The sequence below is a fragment of the Solea senegalensis genome, unplaced genomic scaffold (genome assembly GCF_019176455.1).
Source record: "Solea senegalensis isolate Sse05_10M unplaced genomic scaffold, IFAPA_SoseM_1 scf7180000013266, whole genome shotgun sequence".
In the NCBI taxonomy this organism is placed as follows: Eukaryota; Metazoa; Chordata; class Actinopteri; order Pleuronectiformes; family Soleidae; genus Solea; species Solea senegalensis.
Genome location: NW_025320790.1, coordinates 32,940 through 57,303, shown reverse-complemented (window position 1 = coordinate 57,303; position 24,364 = coordinate 32,940).

The following is a 24,364-nucleotide window of genomic DNA, read 5'->3' as shown; positions in this document are numbered from 1 at the left end:
CCAGAGGCATGAAAGTTCCCCCTTGTGAGCGCTGACCCAGGTCATCGTGAAGATGTTGTTCAAACTCCGGCTTTTACATCAAACTTTATTAAACTTTGCAGTAAAGTTGCATCACAACAAGTAGCTTAGTAGAATAATAGTGTATTAGGGACGACACGGGGCTGTGTAATAGATCTTCACTCACTCAGGACAGGAGCCGTCTTTTTATGTGCTCGAGAGTGAAGGGGTATTTGCTTCTAATCCAGGGGAGAGGTTTTTTGTGTGCGAGTGGGGATGAGCTTTGCGTGCCATGCCGCCGTGTCGTGCGCGGCGCTCGGCCACTGAACTCGGGCTTCCCCGGGGAGCGGGGCGGGCGGGGGGAGGAGGTGTGTGTGGCTGTGCTGGGGAGATTAAAACGAGACCAGGGAGAAAGCACAAGTAGAAATGGCTTCCAGATGACCCCGAAACTCCTTGAGCTCATCCGAGACAGGCTGAGGCACGAGTAGGAAACGGTTTGCTAAGCATTTCCCCCATCTTCTGCCAGATTAAAGTGTGTTATTTCAATTTTTTTTCATTCTAATTATTATTATTTAATACTATTGGGGTGGGAAAAATTGAGTGACACTACATTTTTGTTGTCAAACTTCAGTGCAGACTAGAATTTAATGGCATGCACTACTAGAGCTGAAGTTTTTCCTTTTATCCAAGTGTCCAAGGAGCGCGGCGGGGGAACAAGGGGCCGCTTTAGCATCGCAGTCGTATTTAACATGGGGAGATTATAACGAACGCATTTATGAGACTTATAAATAATGCTTTTCAAAGCAGCCGATATGTGGTTTTAATATCGAGCGCGAGACGTCGTGCCAAGGTTGTTCCTCATTGTGGAGTGAAGATTTCTTTATCTGTGATCCATCATGAAATGCAGAGTGAAGAAAGATGGACTTTTACCAACGACATCCACACACACAATAGTGTTCTGCAGGTATTTTAAAGCATGAGTCACTGCATGTCTTTTAATAATATGCACCTCAGCGCATTCATCCCAGTGTGACTGGGATAATGGCTCGCACGTTAAGCATGAGACAGAGCAGACTACTGCATTTTCATACGCTACAACTTTTTTGCAATTAACCTTTCGCACAAACTTGACAACAACATCTGTTACTTATCTCACGTGCTTGACTTGAGTTAAGTCATTGTATAAGCTGGCCACGGCCGTGCTGTGAATCATGAACTGTCACATTTACACTTACTCCACTTTGTGATAGCGGACTCATCTTTTGGAACGAGCCGAAAGAGAAGATTAAAGTGAAAATCCACCTTGAAAAATAAATCACTAGCACATGGAGGAGTTGTATGTGTGTGTGTGTGTGTGTGTGTTTTTACACACACTGGGAAGACAATGCTGCTTTGGCTTTGTTTTCTGAAGCTAAACCCGGTGACTGTGAGGACGAGGTAAAAAAAGTTGTATTTTTTCTTCTTTATTTCACTTGGAGAACAAACACAGCGCACAAACACAACCTGTTCGCTCTGATTTTCACGTTCGTTTCGCTGTCATTATTCAATATTCACGACACTAACTTTCATGTGAAATAATATTCAATAATAGTCGATGTTTTTTACTGTTTTTATTCTATTTTTTTAATAATTCTGATGGATGTGACTCACCTCGACGCGGCATGGTTATTTGGTGTTTCCACTAGCGATCATAGTACCTATAGTAGTACCGACACCTATAGTATACCTAACTGCTTTACAAGTCACTAGTTTGTGTTTGTGTGTCGTGTGTCAAACAAAGTTTCATGCCACAGCGCAGTGATGACTATTATATATATGTATATATATATGTATATATATATATACATATATATGTATATATATATACATATATATATATATATATATATATATATATATATAAACATATATGTAAATAGTGTAATTGCAAATATCTTTGTAAATGAACCACAATACGCATGTGTAATAATTAAGTGGTGAACCAAAGCGATAATTCCCAGAATTCCCAGAATTCCCCTACTGTATGTGCTCTGGGACAGCGTTTGTGTGTCATTGTACAAATGGCTGCTCTGCTAAGTGAGAACGAGCCATTTCCAAGTTTCACAATGAAACCATCGTGTCTCTTCATACCGAACAATTCACATCATCTGCAGAGCATCTGCTCACTTACACTGGGACGTTTCCTAAAGCGGGATTTTCCTCTCTTTTCTCCATGAAACACGATGTTCCCGTTTCTTCTCATTACTCTTTACTGACTCACATATTTATGAGCTGTTTTCTCTCCCCCCGTTCACTCTGAGACAGACTCTCTCTCTCTCTCTCTCTCTCTCGGCCCGGCCTCTCTGCAGGTGATGAGACTGATTGGCCCTAAGGGGGGGGGCATTACGTCGTGTGGTATGGATACTAGCAGGCAGGTCGCTCTTCTCATTGTGTAATTGGGCAGATAATGTTCCGTGAGTTCCTTTTTTCACTTCCATATGTTTTGCTCAGATGCGCCTCGGCCCCCTTCACTGCTGCACATGAGCTGATGCTGTCACCACAGATCTAAGGACAGAGTTACCACAGTCCTGGAACCACAGTGTATACAGAAAGTGTTACTTTGAGAACACAGAGCATTTAGGCTTTCTTCCATTACATTATAGAGAATGTGCAATATAGGGTTGTCTTACATCCCTTTTTTCAGCACAACCTAGATTATCTGATAAAAATAAAATACATTTTTCACCAATTATATAAACACGTCTGAGCAATTTGGAACTTGGAAAAACACTCTATTTTGTGACTTCTCCACAATTATTGCAACTTAAATTACCTGTTTTTTTTAAAGCCTGAGTATGTGACCGAAATGATGGGATAAAAAGTCAAAATGATGAGATAAAAAGTCAAAATGATGAGATAAAAAGTTCAAATTATGAGATAAAAAGTCTCAATTATGAGATAAAACGTTAAAATGATGAGATAAAAAGTCACAATTATTAGATAAAAAGTTAAAATGATGAGATAAAAAGTCATAAATATGAGATGAAGTCAAAATGATGAGATAAAGTCAAAATGATGAGATAGTCTCAATTATGAGATAAAAAGTTAAAATTATGAGATAAAAAGTCTTAGTTATGAGATCAAAAGTCATAATTGAATTGAAGCAAGCGTGTGTGTTGTGCATATGGAAAATGTAAATCAAGTGTGTTTATGTGTGTGTGGCCTTATAAGGGCGTAGGTACCACACGCCTCATTTGCACACCACACTTTGTAAACTTTCACAAAGCAATGACTTTTCAGAAGTTGGTTGTTCTCTGGTTGTGGTGATGACGGTTGCCTCTCACCCATACTTTCATTAAATGATTTTTCCCCTTGTCACAAATCTTGATAATTGTTGCGTTGCTGCTGATTTATCCACATCTCTTGTTATCTCTGAGTTATCACAGGGATCACACTTCTTCTTCTTCAGCCTCGTTTTTCTTCTCCCGTGAACTGAAGACACTCGGCATTCTGTGCGCGCAGCTGCTTGAGAGGCAGAGATCTCCTGAGCACACACTGCAGAAGTGTTTATACTTAAGTCGGCGAGTGCAGAGAGAGTGATTACAGCTCTTACTGCAGGCTGACATAAAATAACAGTGTGATCCTTGGAGATGACACAACTTCCAGCAGCTTCTTTGTTGCTCTTCAGTGCAGTGAGAGTTGTAATATTTGGCCTTCTCTGCATCACAGTGTACTTTCCCCACTTGATTTTATGTTTTTTTTGTGCCTTTGTTGTCAATATTTTGCAGAAAGGACTCTGATATTTAAGTTCTGTCCCAGTTAAAAAAAATGGACGAATTGGATGATTCTGCACAGACGTCCAGTCTGGCTCTTGAAGCGAGATGAGGACTGACATCCAGGCTATTAACGTTTTGGAGTGAATAAAACTTGACTGTGGGATACGGAAGACGCTGCCAAGAACTCTGTCGACTATCTGAGGCAATTTCTTCCCGCACGTGTGTCCCGTAGCATCGCTTCGTACACATCGCCTCTCAGTTTTCAAGAATTTGATTTGGCTCTGGCGCGCGCCGACCGCAGTCACAGCTGCACTGGCGTCCACCTCGTCCTCTCCGTCAGACTGCAGTGCGCCCTGCGGCCTGATCTGTGAACGGTCTTCAGCTGTGCGACTGAGACTAAACTCTGCAGGCGTTATCTATGTGCGCAGACACAGGGACGCTTTCAAGCAGCTGTCCACACACACACACACTGGTGGTGTTTGTGTTGCAGGACCTGCCAGCACTTTCAAAGCACTTAATATCACTGTACTTTCTCTTTAATGTATAGTCAGCACTGACAGACTCGGGAATTTCATGTCTGAGGAAAGGAAGGGAAAAAAACCAAAACACATTTACAGTGATTGTATCTCAGCAATCGCCTTTGTTTAGTTATGGGACAAGTTCAAATGCTGCACTCGTGTAGTTTTGTCTATATAAGGCCTGGTAGATTCATTTATAGGGGGAATGTAAACACTTTTAGCAGACTAATAGCCATTAGCGCTCCCATTAATCCAGGAGAGAAAGTCTGAACTGACACAGGCAAAGAGGATCTTAAAGATGGAATAGAAGTAACATTTCTAAGAACCCTGAGAATAACGGTGTATATCTTGTTGAGTCCATAGAATTTGAGTTACGTGACTTAAGTCGCATATTTCCATAGTTTCTCAAATATTGAGAAGTCAACTTTGCAGGATTGCGTATGAACCTGGCAACCCACCAAGGGATGGATGAGAGACACTGTTGACACGCGCGGGCCGAGCTTGGGATGATAGTTATTAACAAAATTCCTCTTCACTTACAATAGGTTCCTTCTTGAAACTGGCTTTGAATTGATCCTGTATTTTAATCAAAGAAAAATGTTATAAAACGTTATAATGATGTCATAGTGTTAGGTCTAAGTTTAATTTCTCTCTGGTCTGAGTTACATCATAAGAAATGAAATGAAAGATAAGTTAGTTGGAACACAATGACTCGCTTGGTTCTTACAAGCAAGAATGACTTTGGACTCGCTTGAGACTTGAAGCGGGCACATTTCTATTTCTGTTCAGGATAATGGACCGTTTCATTCTGGATTCCTTTTAGTGACATCATCCGCTTTACCTTTTTCTGCCGAGACTTTTATGGCAGAAAAAGTCCCGTTTCTAGATTTTCATCTACAACATTTCCCCTGATGCCCTCACTCTTCTTGAAATCGTCAAACATGGTATTTTGTTGTTATTTTGACTGAGAGACCCCTCATTTAAAGTGATACAGTCACCCTGATAAACACACATCTCTCATCCTCTCATATTGCAGTGGGCAGCGGTTTGTCAAACTCCTGCTAATTTGCAGAATAGACCCTGAAAAGGTTTGTATATTATTTTGAAACGGAGCCCTGCAGGGACTCACACATGCGGCGAAGACCAGCGTTGGCCCTGGGTTGATATGACTTTTCCTCTCCATTCGATATGCTCTGGTAATTTGTTGATATTGTTATAGGAAACCTGGAGGGGGGAGGGGGGGCTGCACCTGAGGCCGATTGCGAAGACTTGATTGGATTTTTGGTGAAAAACACAGATCGTACGATAAAGAGGTCACGTCATTCCTCTGTAATAAAGCACTCCGAATTAGCAGGATACAAACGCAACATGCGTTTTTAAGCTCAGGCAGCCGCGGGCTTCCCACGGAGGCAGACGCAGACACAAACAAGCGTAGAGTTTTGACCTTGTTACCCCGCCACCCCCCCTCCCTTCATGCCCCGCTGCCCCTCTTCCTCGATGCACCCACCAGTGAAGGTGATACATTTCTGAACCCCACAGTTTCTGAGGGGAGGGGAGAGTGGAGGCAACTGCCTCCCAAACGAAATAGCTTAAGAGAGAACAGTCTCGGAGGAGTCGCTCATGTGCAATGTATTCCATATGCTCCCTCAGAGGCCAAGAGGCACCGTATACCTCACATCTGGCACAGACCACCTATGTTAGCTGCGATGTTAGATTCCCCCTCAGACCGTCAGGAGCTGTCCGGCCTTGACACTGATTTCACTTTTAGTTTCTCGTGTCAAAACCTACGGGGGCAGTAAGTTTATATAGGATCAGGTAAAAATAGACATCATTACGTCATTTAGGTTTAAAATGATGATTTAGTAGAAATAGAATATTTGGTCCTCACTGTTCCACATGTTTACTTCTCAATATTTTATTACAGTTGAATTTAATATCACGTAAACTGGGTTTCATCACTGTTTGCTTCTCTTTCATTTCACAAGTTTATGAGTTAGTTGAGCAATTGTTTAATTAATTCATTGAGGTTAAAGTCGCGTTTCCTATATCGAAACAGGAAAGTTATACTTTGAGAAACTTTCGAAAAAATGCTTTCACTCAGTGGCATGGTGGCGTGCTGAGCTTCACTGCACAGCACGATGGAAACGAGGCTATAGAAGCTGGTGTTAACTGAGGACAGTGTGTGTGTGTGTGTGTGTGTGCTGCCACTCCGAGGTACACTCAGGTCACCAGAGTAGAGAACCCTTCTAAAAAGGTGAACAATGTATTCTCCCTTGCACTCTCTCTCGGTCTCCGAGGAGACGCCTCCTTTGCTCCTCTCCGTCTCCCTCCTCACTCGCTCACTTTATTACCTCCGTCAGCCTTAATTTGAATTGATGGGGTGGCTGTTGCATGACAAGACACATGTCTGGGCCCCTGCGTGAGAAGGCTGCCTCCGTCTCGCTGGGGTTGTTTCCTTTGCGTGACCGTGTCCCTCCTTCTGTCACTGCTGGCACCTCCCATCAACTCTACCCCCCCACACACACACACACACATCCACCCCCCGTGACCCTGCTCATGCCCGCGTTGGCTGTTTATCTTGTGTGTGTCGGTGTGGACACTAGAGGAGTGCTCAGTGCTGGTCAAAGGGAAGTTTTTCCACCAATAATCAGTAACCAGTAATCCAACCAATGCTCGAGCTTTAACGTCAATGTCTCGGCACATTCACCTCTCCCTGCCCAATTCTGAGCGGAAATGTGAATAAAGATCTGGAGCAACGGAACGCGAATCTGCAGAACAGAGTTCACGCAAGGCGATTGAAGGGTTTTCCTGCACTTGCCACTTAAGCGGCATAGATTATGCACTGCAGACACACATGAGGGCGAGTCAAAGCTGTGAAGAGCTAACTACAGTGATGAACTAAAGCTTATGGGAGGCACTTAACTTTCTTCTTCCAAGGTTTATGTAAAGCTACTTGTGGACATTGAGTCAAAAGTGGGTCACGTCGCAGTGACTTTACTCACTTTTTAAGACGTCTCCTATAGGGAAAACAGTACTGTTTTGCCACAGTAGCAAAACAGTTGGGACAGAAATACTTCTTTTTTTTTTGTAAAAGTCAGTTTTTGACACAGTAAAAAAAACACAGTTATTGATATCGTCTTTATGGTTTTGGATATGGAATAATGCAACTCTGTCCCAATGATAAGTAAGAAAAACATAGTAAAAGGCAAAGTTTCCCCAGTTTCAGCTCAACTGTTGTGTATTCCAACTCTAACATTTAGTTTTGTGTATGTGTATAGTCCTTGTGATTAATTGTTAAACTGGTGAAAAGTAGATTCTTTCAGTGATAATAATAATTTATGGGAGGCACTTACTTCCTTCGTCCATGGTTTATGTAAAGCTCCTTGTGAGCTTTTAAGAAGCGCTTAAACAGTTCCTCTCCAGTGATGAATCATGCACCAGAATTAACACTGATACTGGTCTAAAGCCAAGCCAAGTGCTGCTAAATGGAGCCGGTTCGGTCCATATCAGCCCCAAAGTGCCAAACGCTTGACATTTTTTTCTCTCTCGTGCCAGGACATGGTTGAATACTCTAATTCTAAGTTCAATTTAATTTCTTTAGCACATTTAAAATGAACCTCACTTGACAATAAACATTATCAAAAAGTAGATTTCACATCATTTTGCCCAATCACAGCTGAAAGTCAACGGGAATAGATGGGTCTCAATGAGTTTTTGTAGTTCTTGAAGGTCTGGACAGCTCTCACATGTAAAGTGAAGCTGCTCCACTACTGAAAAAAGCCCTCTTGCTTCTGCTTTGGAGCCTGGATCTTGGAACGTGTCAAATAAGCACACACTCCTAATGTTGTCATTGGCCACATATCCAGACGTGTCAATGAATCGTGTCAAGTCATTCTGAGATTCACCAGACTGGCTCAAACCTCTCAAATCCGCTTGGAACCATGACTTTGTCCATTATGCATTTTGCAATAATTTAGATGAATGAGGCTATTGAACGTGCGGGAGAAAACAACACGTAAACACATGTGGTCTCAATTCCCTTGATGTCTCAGTTGTGTTGATTTTACCTTGTTTGGTGGACAGCCACCGGCTCACCGCAACGCACTATAGTGAGGAGGTGTGGGAAAGAGCTTGATGTATTTGATTTAACTCAAAGATTAAAGTGTTCACACACACGCACTCTCGCACAGAGCCTGGTGAAAGTTCGAGTGTAGACGGAGGAGCGGGGAACATCATCTGATGTCACCTCCCACTAATCCACAAAGAGACACGGCGAACAGCAGCATGATGAGCCCATAAATCAAGACGGATGTCAGGACGGGAGCATAACCCCGGCACAACATCGTCACAAATGTGTTCCAGATTAACCTCTGCCACTGCCTCAGTCAATACCTCTGCTGGGATGGAATCCTTTAGTGCAAAAACAGACAATAGGGAGTCGCAGTGCAACAGGAGGGAGTCCACCAGTACCCCATTGCCGCTGGTCAAAAGTCACATGCCACCAGCTGAAGTTATAACGACGTAAAGTAAATCGGACCGCTCCTAGGACTCACAAACAAATTTCATGTAGTTCTGTTTACGTTAAAGCTTTCAAAAAGTGGAATTTTAAAGTAGTTTTCCTGCCATTTTAACGTCAACTTTGTCGGAGGGCTGAGGCCACGCCTTTTGACGTGGTGAAAAATCCTCTGATGACTTGTAATGGTTAACTTGTCTATGACATATGGACCGAGTTTGACACGGCTAGCTAGCGTAACACAAAGTACGACTTAGACGAATTTAGCATTTAACGCAATTTTGACCACTTTCTCACAAGTCAAAAAAAATCACCAAGAAACTTTGGTGCAAGCCCGACAAACTCATCAAATTTCGTCACAATCCGACAAATTTTGTCTGACCATGACCCGACTTCTGGGGGCGCTATAGAGTCCTGGAGCTACGTGAGGCTTAATTCCAAGAGTTTTTCTAGGGTACAACAATGTACGACTTGGACACGGTAGGGAAAAAAATCCCAAATTTAGCATTTAGCATTTAATTTTGGTCACCTTCAAAAAATCACCAAGAAACTTTGGAGTAAGCCCAACAAACTCATAAAATTTCGTCTGACCATGACCCGACTTCTGTGGGCACTATAGAGTTCTGGAGCTACAACCAGGTTCGTGCCCTATGCCACTATTGCATTTTTTGCCGACCCGACCTCCGTGCCAAAAAGTGGAATTTTAAAGAAGTCATCAACTTTGTCGGAGGCCTGAGGCCACGCCTTTTGACAAAGAGAAAATCCTCTGATAACTTTTAATTGTTAACTTGTCCAGAACACATGGACTGAGTTTGACGTGGCTAGCTAGTGTAACACAAAGTACGACTTAGACGAATTTAGCATTTAACGCAATTTTGACCACTTTCTCACAAGTAAAAAAAAAAACACCAAGAAACTTTGGAGTAAGCCCGACAAACTCATCAGATTTCGTCACAATCCGTCGAATTTTGTCTGACCATGACCCGACTTCTGGGGGCGCTATAGAGTCCTGGAGCTGCGTGAGGCTTAATTTCAAGAGTTTTTATGCACGTTAACCCCCTCAAAAATGAAACGTCGGAGAAAAATAATAATCTGTGGGTTCCTCGCACCGTCTCCATCCGATCGCGTGAGTCCAACTGCATAATGGAGGTGGACACACTGGGACAAGGACCGGTTCCAACTGGGCATAGAAACATATCGAGAGTCCTTCAGTCTCGCAAAAAAAAAGAAAATCACAGCAGAGAATTTTGAAACGTGAAACCCTGCGTTTTATTGCGTGCCCCGAACGGACACATTAAAAACAGTATGTTGGGAAGATTTATTTGCTTCAAATGAACACTCATCATGCGGTTCGTCCAATGTGACGTGGTGAAAGAGCCGGACCGCATACCGGGACAATACGCAGATTGCTTAAAAAGAAACCACATCCTTGTGTTTTGACACCGCCATAAATGACAAGAGCCATTGAGGAGACGGGGAGGAGAAAAAAACAAAACAACCTTCCGCTGCTGTTCCAGGAAACTAAGTGTTTTGGTGGTCTCTCACTTCAAACTGCCACTTACACACACACACACACACACAGATACAAAGAAGATTTGGTCTGGCCTCACGCGAGAGTAGACGCTCTCTGCTTTGGTCCCCTCGTGTGCTTTTAGGTCATTTATTTGGAATGCATTCTCACACTTGGATGTGTCGAGTACAGGCGCTGCACAGACGAGAGACCCGTGCAACAGCGGGGCTGACATCAGATGCCCGTCGGCTCAGGATACATCATACTATATACAGATACTGCAGATATTGTACACACCACGTAGCACGGAAACACAAACACATACAGTCAGATCCCCACACTTACATAACGCAGAACAGTCCATTAAGAATGTATTAATAACTTTACAACAGGATGAACTGATTCTTTTTGTTCCCACAGCGGGAAAAACAAGCTGCGTAATCAAAACAATGACATATCGACATACTTGCGTTTGTTTATTTACTCAGGTAGCGGAGCCTAGCTTGTATTTCACACCACCAGATGACTCTAACTCAAACATGCACTTTCTCTTACCTTTGTTTTGGTTTCCACTAACCTCCGAGGGGAAGTGGCTGCTCAACACTAAGCTGCGTTCACTGACCTCTGTTTGCAGCCGAAGAGGCTTAATAGTAGTGGCGCTAATAGCGGCGGTAACTGTGGACACTTTTCGGCGATTAGCACCGCAGATGCTGTTTTAGCGAGGAAAGGGAACCCGTCCTCGCAGTAAACTCTCCGTCACTGTGGGAGCAAATACCGCAGCTTCATCAAGAGTGAGTTTTTTAAAGGCCCAACAGAAGCCGCGTCAACGGCTCGCAAACCTAAGCACAGCATGAACGAATCCAGACAGCTTCAGCTCCCTAACCATACGCTTTCATGTCTCGTCAGCGCGGGACCGAGCTGGTCGTTATGAGGTTTGTTAAAAGCCTGTTTGAATTAACACGCACTTTCAACATGAGATCTCAAATCTCAAATCAGATCTCAAACTCGTGGTCTGCGTGCCACATGCGGCCCTCCAATCTACTTCATGTGGCCCATGCGTCGAGTTATTTCTGTATGGTTTTTTTTTTCAGTAAAAGACTCATTTTGTATCATAAATACATTTTATTGGAGATATATGTATATATATATATATATATATATATATATATATATATATATATATATGTATATTGGATATTATATATATACATATATACATGTGTATATATGTATATATATATATTTATATGTATCTATATATATATATATATACATATATGTGTAAATACTATTTAAGGTAAAAAAAAACACAAGTTAAACGAGACTGTTGCACCGTATTATATCATATGCTTATCATCTTATTAGTCATCCATTTTGACCAAAAGACTGCACCAGCAAATGGACTGGAAAGTGTTGTGCAGTTGGAATGAGCGGCGCACGCGATGCAGAAATGGGCAGATAAGGACGTTTACATCATGCTGACCCTCGATCAAATTTCCTTTGGGGAAAACAATAAAATTGAAGTTGGATTGATGCATGTTCTGTGGCTACCGTGAATACTCCTTTTGTTTTATTCCAACAGTGTTTGATACCAAATATAATAAGGTCCCATCTGTTTTTTCTTTATCATTATTATTATTATTCATCTTCTCTGACGGTTGAAGAGAAAAAAATGTGCCAAGAAATTTCTGCTGCGTGTTTGCATGCAAACCCCAAACCGTTTGCAGCGTGATAAGAATGATTGTGATTAACCTGGAGATGTTTGATGGACAGCTCTGTAAGGCCCACTGCCTCCCGTCAGTGACTGATGATGAGCCGCTGAGGTCACATCGGATGGAGAAGCCCATTACGTGACATGAATATGAATGGTCCGTCCTGCTGGAGGACATGACGTGAGAAGACGAGACACGCAACTGCTGGGAGGAGATTCTTGAATTCCAGAGGTCAGGTTTTTAAATGTGAGTTATACAGCGTCACACACACACACACCTGATGAGAGACGTTAACAGGCATCAAAGACAAACCTTGAACCGAGTTCCAGGTCTCAGGCAAGACAGTTAATCCTGCCGTGTATGCGTGTGCAGCCATCTGGCCACCCGTCCTGAATTACAACAAGGTGGTGTGTTGTTTGGAGACTTTCCCAAGCCACGACCAGTAACCTGAAAGCACCTTGGATCTCCCCCCACCCCCCACTGTTCTCTCCCTCTTTTCCTGCGGGAAGAGGCCTCGTTTTGCGCGCCCTGCAAAAGTAACAGAGTTCCCCCGACAAGCTGTGAAAGCCCATCATAAATCTGCACACTTAAATACGGGCCCTCAAATCTATCAGCCCGAGTGCTTTCAGTTGAGGGCCCGCATGGTGACGTGCGAGGAGGTGGGGTCACTGCTCACAGGTGCCTCTGCTCCAAGACTTATGGCCGGTGAACCCCCACGCACACCCCCCGCTGCTGTCACGCAAGCGCTGCCCTGCGTCTGGACCTCAACCTGATTTTATTGCAGCCTGCAGGGGAAACCAGACGCTACAAAGAGTCCGCGTTCACATCACTTTCACAAGCAAAGTTACTGGGAAATAAATAATTTGGTGGAAGGATGGAAGGAGGAGGAGGAGGAGGGCGTTGGAAAGTGCGCTGGGCCTGAGCCGTCCAACACTGGCAAGGCAGGAGTGCATGAATTCAAGTCCAATTAGTTATTTATGTTTTTATTTATCGGTGGATGGAGCAGTTGATTTAGGAAGGACACGCAGCCGCGAAATAATAAGTAATTATTAAGCAGGTATTTAACACCTTAATCAGGAAAACACCTTAATTCATGTCGTAATAGAGGTGGAATAAGGTGTTAATGGTAGTTAATGATGAATATATGTTCCTTAATATAAAGTGCTACCTTTACTTTGCATTTTTAGAATCAAAACTACATCCCTCACATATTAAGAGAAGCCTCATTGAACGACAGCACTGGTGCAGTGTAATCTTAAGCCTCTTTCATACTAGAATTTGGCAATTTTGCAATTAACACCATTTCCAAGGCCAGTGGTTTCTCTGCCCTTTGGTATCTTTTCGTAGCGACTTCATATCCCTCGTTTAGATGATCCAGTTGATGATCGTTAATGATAAGGTAGCTATCACAGGAGAAGGAATATCCGTGAAAACAAACAGCATCCACTTCCAAAAACTGAAACAACACTCGAGGGAAATGGAGGGAATATAATTTTTTTTTTTTTACAGTTTTTAATTGTCAGAAAGAAAAGTTCAGTTCTGATCATTAGTGCCGTTCAGTTCATTTCAGCTTCATAAAAGTCTTAAAGTTTTATAGACGGCTGTAAATTATAAAAGATCGAGGTGCGCGTGTAATTAAATTTGACTTATCATACTTCTTCTTGACACGCAAGGCTCCAGGAACAAGACTTTGAGACTTTATAGGTCATTTGAGATGTGCAATTTGGCTTTTTTTTTCTTTTTTTTTTTTACGGGGGCAGGATTCGGTCCAGACACTGTTTAATGAAACACACGCAAAGGCCGGTGTCTCTTTCCCTGCGCCTTAAATATACTAATCATTAAACGAAACCACATTCACACTTTGTCCTGTGATTAGGAACACTGCTATTATTGTTATTCACGTTCTCCTAAAGTCTAACGATCTCCCATCTGGAAACTGAACTTTTGAGGAACGATTTATTTGCTCATGCTGAAGTTGACCTCTTCTGAAAACATGCGCCGTCTCAAAGAGCGGGAAGAGGTAGAATCCTTCCCGTCGTCTTCCCCAGTTTTAGCAGCTTCTGCATATTTGTTTTCCCGTATTAGAGAGACATGTATTTTGTCGCTTTGTGCTGTCGTAGAAATGTCGTGCCGATGAGATTTCTCGTCTCAGTTCCTCAGCCACACTTTCAATCTGGATGCAGACAGTTTTATGGGACAGTGTTGAAACTGAACATTCTTCACTCTCCTCAATTGGAGTGCAGTTTGACACACTTATTAAAATGGAGGCGCCAAGATTTATGGGTTTTTTTGTGCAAAACACTGAGCACCACACATTCATTTGTGACTGAATACATTGATACAGAAACGCTGTGGTTGGAACGAAAGCTCTTTTTTGGTATCAGTGCTCCGATTTGTAACCGCGGCTTGTAGTAACTGTAGTTTACAGATGAAGTGTCGGCTGTGGCTTACCGAATGATCTGTAACATACCGACACACGAGGGAATATCGTCGCAGAGCAGCCCGCGGTGGCCCTGCATGAAGGAACAACACAAATCAGATGTGTGTGGCGGTAATTGCCCGAGTTTTAGGGGCTGGCACGCTGTGGTCATTTAGAAGATTAATCAGACATCAATAAACAAACCGACTTGATCTCCACGCCCAGAGTTCTGCATCACGACAGACAAGTCTCGAATTGCAGATGCTGAAACTGTAAAAAAAAAAAAAGCTTTATTTCACAAAAGCACATTCTCACGTTTCATTCAGGGATACTTGGATAAAATGGTGGCGACTAATCTAAAAACTAGTACGTGAAGAAGAAATACACAAATGACGGGGTAACAACACTGTAAATGTGTGCTGAATGCAGTCATATTTCAGTTTCAACACTCTGGCAGGAACTCAGGCTTCTTATCACTGTAGGTATTCATGAGCTCATTTCTTGTCGGCCAGTTAGAGCTCTCGGCACCAGGGATACTGCTCTCTGTAGGCACAGGGTAATTATCTGCACGCACGCAAAGTGCTAGTGGGCGAGTTTGGCCCCCAACACTGCACACTATAAAGAAAGACTTCCTTTCACCTTGTGTTTTTATCCCCCTCTCCCTGAGTTTTGCCATCTCTGGTTGACATGACAACCACATCAGTCATACATATTTTCTCTTCTTCCTAAACATTTGCATGCTACATTCCAGTGTATGAGTGAAGCTTTGATTCCAGAGAAGTGGGATGTATCGTGAGTGAATCACAGCCTCGCAGCTTTGAGGGGATTCACAGTGAGCGAGGCTGGGCTTTTAGTCATCAGCTCAAATGACTTCCAGGAGACCTCACTCCATCACTCAGCCCATTACCTAAATAACTTCTGTTTTTTTTTTGTTTTTTTAAATGAATGCAATTGGAATTAGACATTTCATGTCAGGGTAGTCATTCAGTCAGAGTGAGGATGAAAGAGAAACTACCAGCAACTCATTCATCAGAGGCTCGAGCAGACTATATGAAGTAAAATGCTGCCCTCTTGTGGCAGATTAATCTCAGGCATGGAATGGCTTCTGTCCTTTTAAAAAAAGAAGATAAAAAGCATGCACAGTATTAGTTATACCTTTAAAAAGATGACTTGAGGAAGTTGTGCTGCTGCTGTTTACTGTTAGATTTTAGTTTTTCCAGCAATTGAATTGAAATATTGACCCTCATGTGTTGGATAAAGTAGTTAGAAGTTGTTAGTTGTTAGTAGTTATCACGGCTCTCAAACTCAAAATGACCAGCGGGCCACTGACCATGTAGTCTGGTCAGTAGGGGGTCGGTCAAGTTAAAAACAAAATTAATACTTATTCTATACTATACTATATCACGATATTCTATCATGACATCATAACAACAATATTTGTGACAATATTTCACAAACTATTTGTGTTGATATGGATAACGACATACCGCTCACGATAACATTGTATTGTATGGCGCAAAATGAATTGTTGCATTAAGGTAAACATACATAAATACCTTATTATTACACAAGTGGTACATGATATCCTTTGGAGGGCCGCATGTGGCATGTGTTTGAGATGGCTGGTTTAGATAGAGCTAGGTAGATTTTACTGTTCTTAAGTACAAAAATTCCCATATTTTTTCTTTGTTGTTTATATCTAGCAACTTTTATAAAATTGTATAAAAAAGTGACTTCAACTTCCACTAAAGTCATTTTCTGATAAGATAATTGTACTTTTACTCAAGTATCCCTTTTTGGTACCTTATACAAGACTGGTGACGACACACCAAAGAGAATACAACTGTGCACATTCTCATTCTTCCTGTATAACACTTATAATAAAAGTGCAGGGCAGCTACTGGTCTTGTAGATTTCTTGAGGACACTTTAGCTCTCATCTCATCTCCAGTTTGATCTGTTTTTCACTGCCGTTAGTGCTGTAGAGCTGAAAGCTGTGGTGCTCATATGATTGTATACATATTTAAGCAGCTGTGGATGTAAAATCCATTGAAGCAGGTTAAATGTGCATTAGATGCCGGGTTAAAAGAGGTAACAGTCTCAATGTGTGGAGTCTTTCGGTTGACCAACAGAGGGCACTCTCTCACTGTTGTGTGCAGATACGTTAATCAGAGTTAGAGTCTGTGTAACAGTAACTACTGTTTTTTGTCCCTTTCTGTCTAGGTAAGAGTGGATGGTGGTTTGCCTCTATATGTGGCCCTGTGATGGCCTAATGCCCTATGACCCCCGCAACCCTCATGTGGAGGGTAAAGCGGTAGAAGATGGATGGATGGATATTTGATAAAAATATTAATAAGACTTGTGATACAACTGTATTACTGCATTACTGTCATGCACAGCATATTGACAGCCAATCATGCTAAAGGCTTCACATGTAACAGTGTTCTTAAATGTCCATGTAAATCACCTCAGTAGGGGCCACACGGTTGGTGTAGAGGTTAGCACTCGGTTGGAACAAGGGCCTTTCTGCATGGAGTTCTCCCCGTATGTGCGTGGGTTTTCTCCGGGTTCTCCGGCTTCCTCCCACACTCCAAAAACATGCAATATGGGGATTAGGTCAATTGGAGAGTGCAGTAAGCATGAGAGTGAGTGGTTGAATGGTTGTTTGTCTCTATATGTGGCCCCGCCTATCACCCTATGTCAGCTGAGATTGGCAGAGCGACCCCCGCGGCACTCCTGTGGAGGATAGCGTGGTAGAACATGGATGGATAACCTCAGCATAGAGAGGAGCAGGAGATATAAGTGTTCCTGCTATAATTCCACTGAGTTTATGGGATTATGGGTAGGATTGAAGACGTTTTTGTTTGAATGATTGATTGATTTATAGAAATCAATGCCAAAACATGAGAGAGCTGGACAAATAGCTGTGTAGATAAAAAAAAGAAAAAGAAAAAGAAGAAGCAGTGTAGCTGACCATACACTGATGGATGACAGAGCTGTTCAAGGGACAACTTAAGCTGCTCTGTGGTTGTTAACAGGTTGATAATGTCATTATAGTCAGCCTGCTAGCCTGCTAAGGCAATTACCACCCCGCCAGCAGCACTAAACACATTTAAGACCTGATCGCAGTCGGGATAAGCCCGGTTTGATTCATTGATGGGTTTTTTATTGACAGTTTAGAGTTAACTTGGTGTACCGGACCACGTGGTCAGCCCGGTGATGTCATTGCTATCCTCGTTAATGCCCTCGGTTTGTTTTTTTAATGCTGCATTAAGTGGGCAGGTGAGAGGACGAGTTTCTTTCCCCATTAGAGAATCATTTGCCCGGATTGCCTTGTAAAAAAAAAAACCTTGCACAAATGAGACCATCATTAAGTTAGTGATGCGTATAGTGGGTGTATTAAGTGATTTGTGTAACGCTCTCAGCTCCGCCGCCTTTTGTCAATAAATGGATCAGCGTGACCTGCTGTGAGGTCAAAGATAATTAAAGGAGTTCCTTAGCTCTTCACTGTGTTGTTGCTTTCAGACGTAGATTTCCTCACTGGTTTGTTGCTGTGGGGTTAGAGTCAAAGGGCTCCATGCAGATGAATATTTGATGGCTCTTAATGGAGCCCCCCTCCCCCCTCCCTCCCTCCCTCCCTCCCTCCCTCACGCTGTACTTTTGTTTTTCCCACCACATGCGGGGAGCTGTGTGTGGTTAGGCATCCATTTTGGCTCTTCCCTGGTGAATTTGGTCACCGCTCCTGCCACATGACAGCTGCCCGTGATTTCATCATCAGTCTATCAAAAGAAAAGAAATTACCAGGCAACAACTGGTAGTGATGCCGGCAATCCACGGAGGAACACAATGTACCTAATCCACACCCGGGCTCACCCAGGGGCCGGGGAGTGAACTTGCCATCGCCAAGGTCGGCAAATCACCTCTTATCAATAACAAAGAGACAGCATTATGTTACACGGTTATATGCCAGATGGATACGTGTGTCAATATTTATGTGCGGCACCGTCAGCATCAATCCTGCTGAGAAGATTAAGATCTTAATTTAGGTGCGACGTGACCTCGCCTGTCGTCCCAATTAGAAAAGTGACAGTGAGGCGGGGCAGCTATATGCGTTTGGCTCGGTGACCTCATCCTCTATACGGTGCAATCCATAGCGGCTGGACGGAGCGTCGCCGCCCACTTGTGCTTCATTATCGGCTCGCTGATGTAAACGGAGCTTGTAATCAAAGTGCTGGAATGTGGGAAATCTGAGGACATGTGTGTATGCGTGGCGCGTGTTCGAGGCACCTGTCCATGTTGTCTTTGCAAGTTTGAGCCACACACACACACACACACACACACACACACACACAAACAGCTGCCTCTCCTCTCTGTCAGGCAGATTTATTTAGGCACTTTCTCCTCTTGTAAATAACGCACAATGCACATTGTTGGGACTGTACACATCGTTAACAACACATTACAGCGCAGAACAGTCAGGGAATGCACCTGACTCTGTCTCTCGCCTCGGAGTGCGTCTGTCTGTCGCCTGTCTGTCGTCCTGCACAAACCATGACTGATGTGGCGGTGTGCTGAGCTCACCGACTGCTCCAGAGCCTCTGTGTAGAACCTGATCGGCATGCGGCCGAAGTGTTTCACATCACACCGCATAAATCAGTTTCACGCAGCCCAGCGAGCTCTTGGGTTACCGAGCTGTGACCACAGCTTGTGCCTTGTGATTGTTTTTGTGTCAGATAGCGTGTGAGGACATAAACATAATTTATGAACTGTTCTGAATAGCACCCAAAAAAAAACTAGGAAAGAAAGAAAGAAAGAAAACGGTCAAATTTCCCACATTAATATTTCACGGCTTGTCTTTAGCAAGGTCACAGGTGGCACCCTACACTGGCCAGAGCTGTGCTTCCACCGGACCTCCACCGCGCAACCAAACAAACAAAAACATGCACAGACAATGTGACCGTGTGATGTGGAAAATCTCTGTGGTCGACGCTCGTCACCATCCTAGAATTACAGTAGGCTCCGTCAAGGTCACCTTTACTGTTTATAGCTGCAGCGCTGCTTATGACAAGATCAACAAAACCTCCAAGAGAGACAATGATGACATTTATTTAATGATTTGCTCACGTGCGTCATTGTGTTGACAAGAAACATTCTACACGGCGGTGACAGCATTCGCAAAGCGCTGGAAACATGAATCATTTCCATCTCCCACTATAGTCAGAATTTAGAGTAGAACTATGACATTACTCGTCTGAGGCTTGTCCCAGAGACATCCCGCCATTACATCAGCGTCTGCATGCAGGTGGTGGTAGTGATGGGTGTGTGGGGGGGGTGTCTTTCTCCTTCCCATGACTCAATAAGTTACCCCCTTCTTGTGGGTCACCCGCCACAGAAGAGTAACCTTATCCCTGACCTCAGGCCGGACAGAGGAGGAGCAAGGAGACGTGGTGACACTGGAGCAAGGTGAGGAGTGAGAAGACGAGAAGAGTATGGAGGAGGGAGGAGGGAGGAGGGAAATGGCCGACGAACCTTCTCTCAGGCGTGAGGCACGGAGGCCGTACTGAGGTGAGAAAAGGACCGCTGCGGAGCCACAAGGATCAAAAGACCACCAAAAAACACCAGATTCCCACGTGTCAGAGGAGGGTGAAGAAGTGAGGAAGAAAAAGCAGGAGATGTGCAGGTGATGAGGGGTCAGCGGGGAGGTCTGTTGAGAGTAGCAGGTGAAAAGTACTTTTCTTCTGTTGCTTACACAGGGGTCATTAGTTTAACCTTTTCTCCCTTTACAGTTTTCACAATCATGTGAAAATATCCCACTAAAATGAGTGGGATATCTGAACCTGAGTGGGGTTTTTTTTGTGTTCCCTGAGTGTTAAATGTCACAAACCTTCCAGAAACAAAACGAGTTGTAGGTAAAAGGGAAAACAACACAACAGAGCTCTAATTACATTTACAGTATTTTGTATATTGTTCTTCAGTCCCTCATTCGACTCTATTTTACTCACTAATGAAATGAAGTCAGATGATCTAAAAAATATTGAGCACGTTGGTGTCTTGTATCGCTGACAATCCAAAATGAAGCAGATGAAGAAAATAATATTCTAAATATAATTAGAATGTTTTGATAAGAGATAAGAGAACTGTGTGCACTGAGCCATTCTTCACCTCCAAAAAATCCGAGGTGAAAGAAATGACCTCACTTGGTGAAATGCCAACAGATACACTTTAATTATGAATTCATGACTTCATCATATGAGGGGGTTAGAGTTACATACTGTAGTGGATACACTTCAGCACAGTGTGAGCGACTTGACAGAGAGCTCTGTGGATCTTCATCTTTATAAGAGTAGCAATATTGACAGAGGAGTTCCACTGCAGGAGATGCCATGACATCACTCTCTCTGTGTCGATGACTCTCTGTCTCTGTCTGTTTGTCTGTCTGACACATGTTTGTCACAAATTCCCTCCTGACAATAATCCACTAATAAGGAGTAGAAATTTAAATTAACTTTTTCTTCTTCTAATAAAAATGATTTCCCAGTTGGACACTGAGAGATGTACTGTACTGCTGCCCTCCACAGTTTTTCTTTCCAGCACGCTTTACACAACAACAAAAAAGGGTCAGCCCTGACCTGGTTGTTGAAATATGAGCAAAAATGGACTGTAATATAATATTTATGTGGGTCGCTGGACATTCAGGAGTTGAAGGGAATTGAAATGTCAGATAAACGGGCTGAAAAAAAAGGCATTATAGATCTATAATGGTTTGTGTAGGAAAGGTTGAACGTGTGAGTGTCTGTAAAGAAAATGCAGCAGTGAGACATGAGCTTTATTTTCATGTGCTCATTCCTGACCTGGGCCTTTCATGGTTTTCCTTGAAGTCACCTTGCCATTGAGGCAGTCCTGGTAATTGGTCTGTATGTTTTTGAAGAAAAAGAAGACCTTTGATCTGCAATGGGGACCTCTGAACTGTGTCGAGAAACTTACAGTGAACAGTGTGGAAGGACTGTGCTGACATTGATAATGAGAAGAGAGGAAACTGGTGAACTGTGGACCGGGAGCTTCAAGGTCTCCAGTCCATCACAGGACCACAGATAGAGACAAACAACCATGCTCACATCCACACCGATGGTCAATTTAGAATTTCCAAATTACCTAATCCCCATATTGCATGTTTTTGGACCGTGGGAGGAAGCCGGAGAACCCGGAGAAAACCCCTGCACACACATTATAACACAGTGGTTGGCTGTCCTCACTTGTATCATACTATAATAGAAATGTGACCCCCTCACCCCTAATGACTCACGCTGTAGAACCTGTCTGGTTGCTTCCCCTGAAGTGAGGGGTATAAACTATATGGATCCCAGCTTGACCCTAAAGAGGAGCCTTTGTTGCGAGTGGCGTGATCATTCCTGGTCTGTCCTCAGCTGCAGGTGGTCAGGAGCTCCCTGCTGAGTGCTGGTCCATCCCAGAGTCAGCACATTAGCCTCTCAAAGGGAGCAGATTAGGCAGCCAGGAAGGGTCGGAGGGAGAAACTGCACTGCACCCACTGAGCGACCAGCCCCTTCATGACTTCTGCTTAAAAGCTGTGAAAATGCTTTTGTACACAAGATGAATTCCTAAATGATCACTTTGAGGCCTGTGGGATTTTCTTGCCTTGTTGTTACATATATGTTCCGACACTTGTCAAAGACTGTTAGCATTATAATAATGTATGGATGTATGTATTTACAGCCGCGCTGCCTTATTTATGATGTTTGCTTGATCTCCCCGGGAAATTTCAATTAATATTCAAAGGAAAATGTCAAGAAGTTCACTTCAGCAAATCGTCGAAGGCAAACAAAGCCATTGTTGTAATTACAGTCGAGACAAAACAGGAAAAATAAACAAACAGGACCCTCCGCCGAGCTCGTGCAGGCTGCAGCAGCGGAGGTTTCGAGGTGGGCGAGAAAGCATCGCAGCATCATATGCGTGGAAATCAATAGAACTGCTTTCATGTGAACTTCATGGAAAAGAAAGACACGCACAGATTATTTCACATCGCAGGGAGGAGGTCGAGAGCAGAGTTGCCTCTCGGCAAAGTGAAAAGGGCAAAAACACAAACAAGATGTTTTCATAGCAAAGCCTGTTGGCACTGTACAGCAGCACGTTTCCACACGGAGACATAAAATATGCATGTTAAACCATATGTCGAGTCCCTTTACCATGAATATTTTACATTCCAACCACAATGAGGGATATGACATGAACTTTTACATTGTCTAGTAACAGCGAGGAGGTCCTGAGTGCTGCGCCGACGTCTCTTTCTCTGATTATCAGCGGCATTCCCGGTCAATAAATCATACCTTCTGACGAGCGGCATCGAACGACGTGAACTCAACAATCTCAAATGAGAGAAAACTTTGTTGGCTACCTGGATCAAAACATGAAAGAACAAAGGCAAACCCGGAGGGGAAATATCGATCGAGAGCCACAGAGAGATGTGGGGAGAGTTCAGGTGCTTGTGAATATGGATCTGTGCATCCAAAGTGTGGCAGGACAGATGTTGGGGTTATGTGGAGGTGAGGGTGACAGGTTCAGCCTCACAACAGCTGTGCTGAAGGTCGTCTGAGGGTTACAGCTCCTCGTCGCGCACGAGTGCACCGCTCTATGTTTAAGTTGCAGCGACCACATGCAACAGGATCAAGACTTTTTTTTAATTGTCATTATGAGGAAATAATGTGATTTTGCTTTAAAGGCACACAATAAAATAACAAAGAATAACACAAAAGACTTAACAAGACACTTACAAAAACACAAAAACAAACGTAAAAAGCCTTCCATTAGCTTTTTACTTGGTATAAAGCAGGTATACAAATATATATATTCTTTTTTTTACTTTATTTTTATATATCTTGAGGATGTTATTTCTGGCCAAGGGATTTTGTTTGATTTTCATTATCTAAATCCTCTCCCACTTGAAAGGGGACCCTTCCCCTCCATTAATAATTGACATTTTATTACTTATCCCCCCCCTCATATCGTAGCAGGCGTGTGCTTTGATGTTAGCCGCATTCTTTTATCAGCGCGGTGCTATGTATTGATCGCTGTGCAGATAGGAGCACTATCAAAGGGGATTTTCCCCGCGGGGTAGTCAACACCCGGTCACCTCATACTCCCGGAATGTGGTCAAGCAGTGGCAGCGGCTCACTCTCATAATCGCATCTCTTTGCACCCCCCCTCTCCTTTCAACTTGGTTCGTCCTGTCCAGCGTTCTGCGTATCTGGGTTAAATATTCTCAAACAACAACAAAGCTGTTGAAATGACATCATCGCAGAGTGGGGGATGAGTTCAGGAGGGGGTTCTTCCGGTAAAGGAAGCTGTCACTGTCTCCGTTAGGTCTCATGCTCTCGCTGAATATTATGGGATTAGAGCGTTTACTGGTGCCAAACGAGTGTGGACAGTGCGTAAACACTGTCAGTTATAATGGACAATTCTGTGGCTGTTTGGAAACCATTCGAGGAGCAGATTTAGCTTATCATCACTCCACAACAATCCACCCAAACAATAACCAGAAAACAAAGCATTTCAGTCACACGTGAGCAGAGCGGTGTCGTGCGAGCGATAAGCGCCGTCCCATTACACGTGAGATGGATTATAGTTTTCCAAAAGGGATTTGAATAATCCGTTCATGTTGGCAAACATAGGACGTCTTTGTTTGCTCGATCAGACTCTGGGACACGGTTTATAAATACGTTTTGTACATTTGTACGTTGCTCTAAAGGCCCCCGGCATCGATTGTTATTCGACACTTGGAGACCAATTGTCAAAAGCACTTACAATAAAAGACGGAACGCAGACGTAATGAGCATATCCTATTTAACCCAACACAAAATGCATGGTCCATTTTCACTAGTGAACACTTAGAGACCATTAGCAGCAGTGGTGTAAAAGCCCGGCATCGC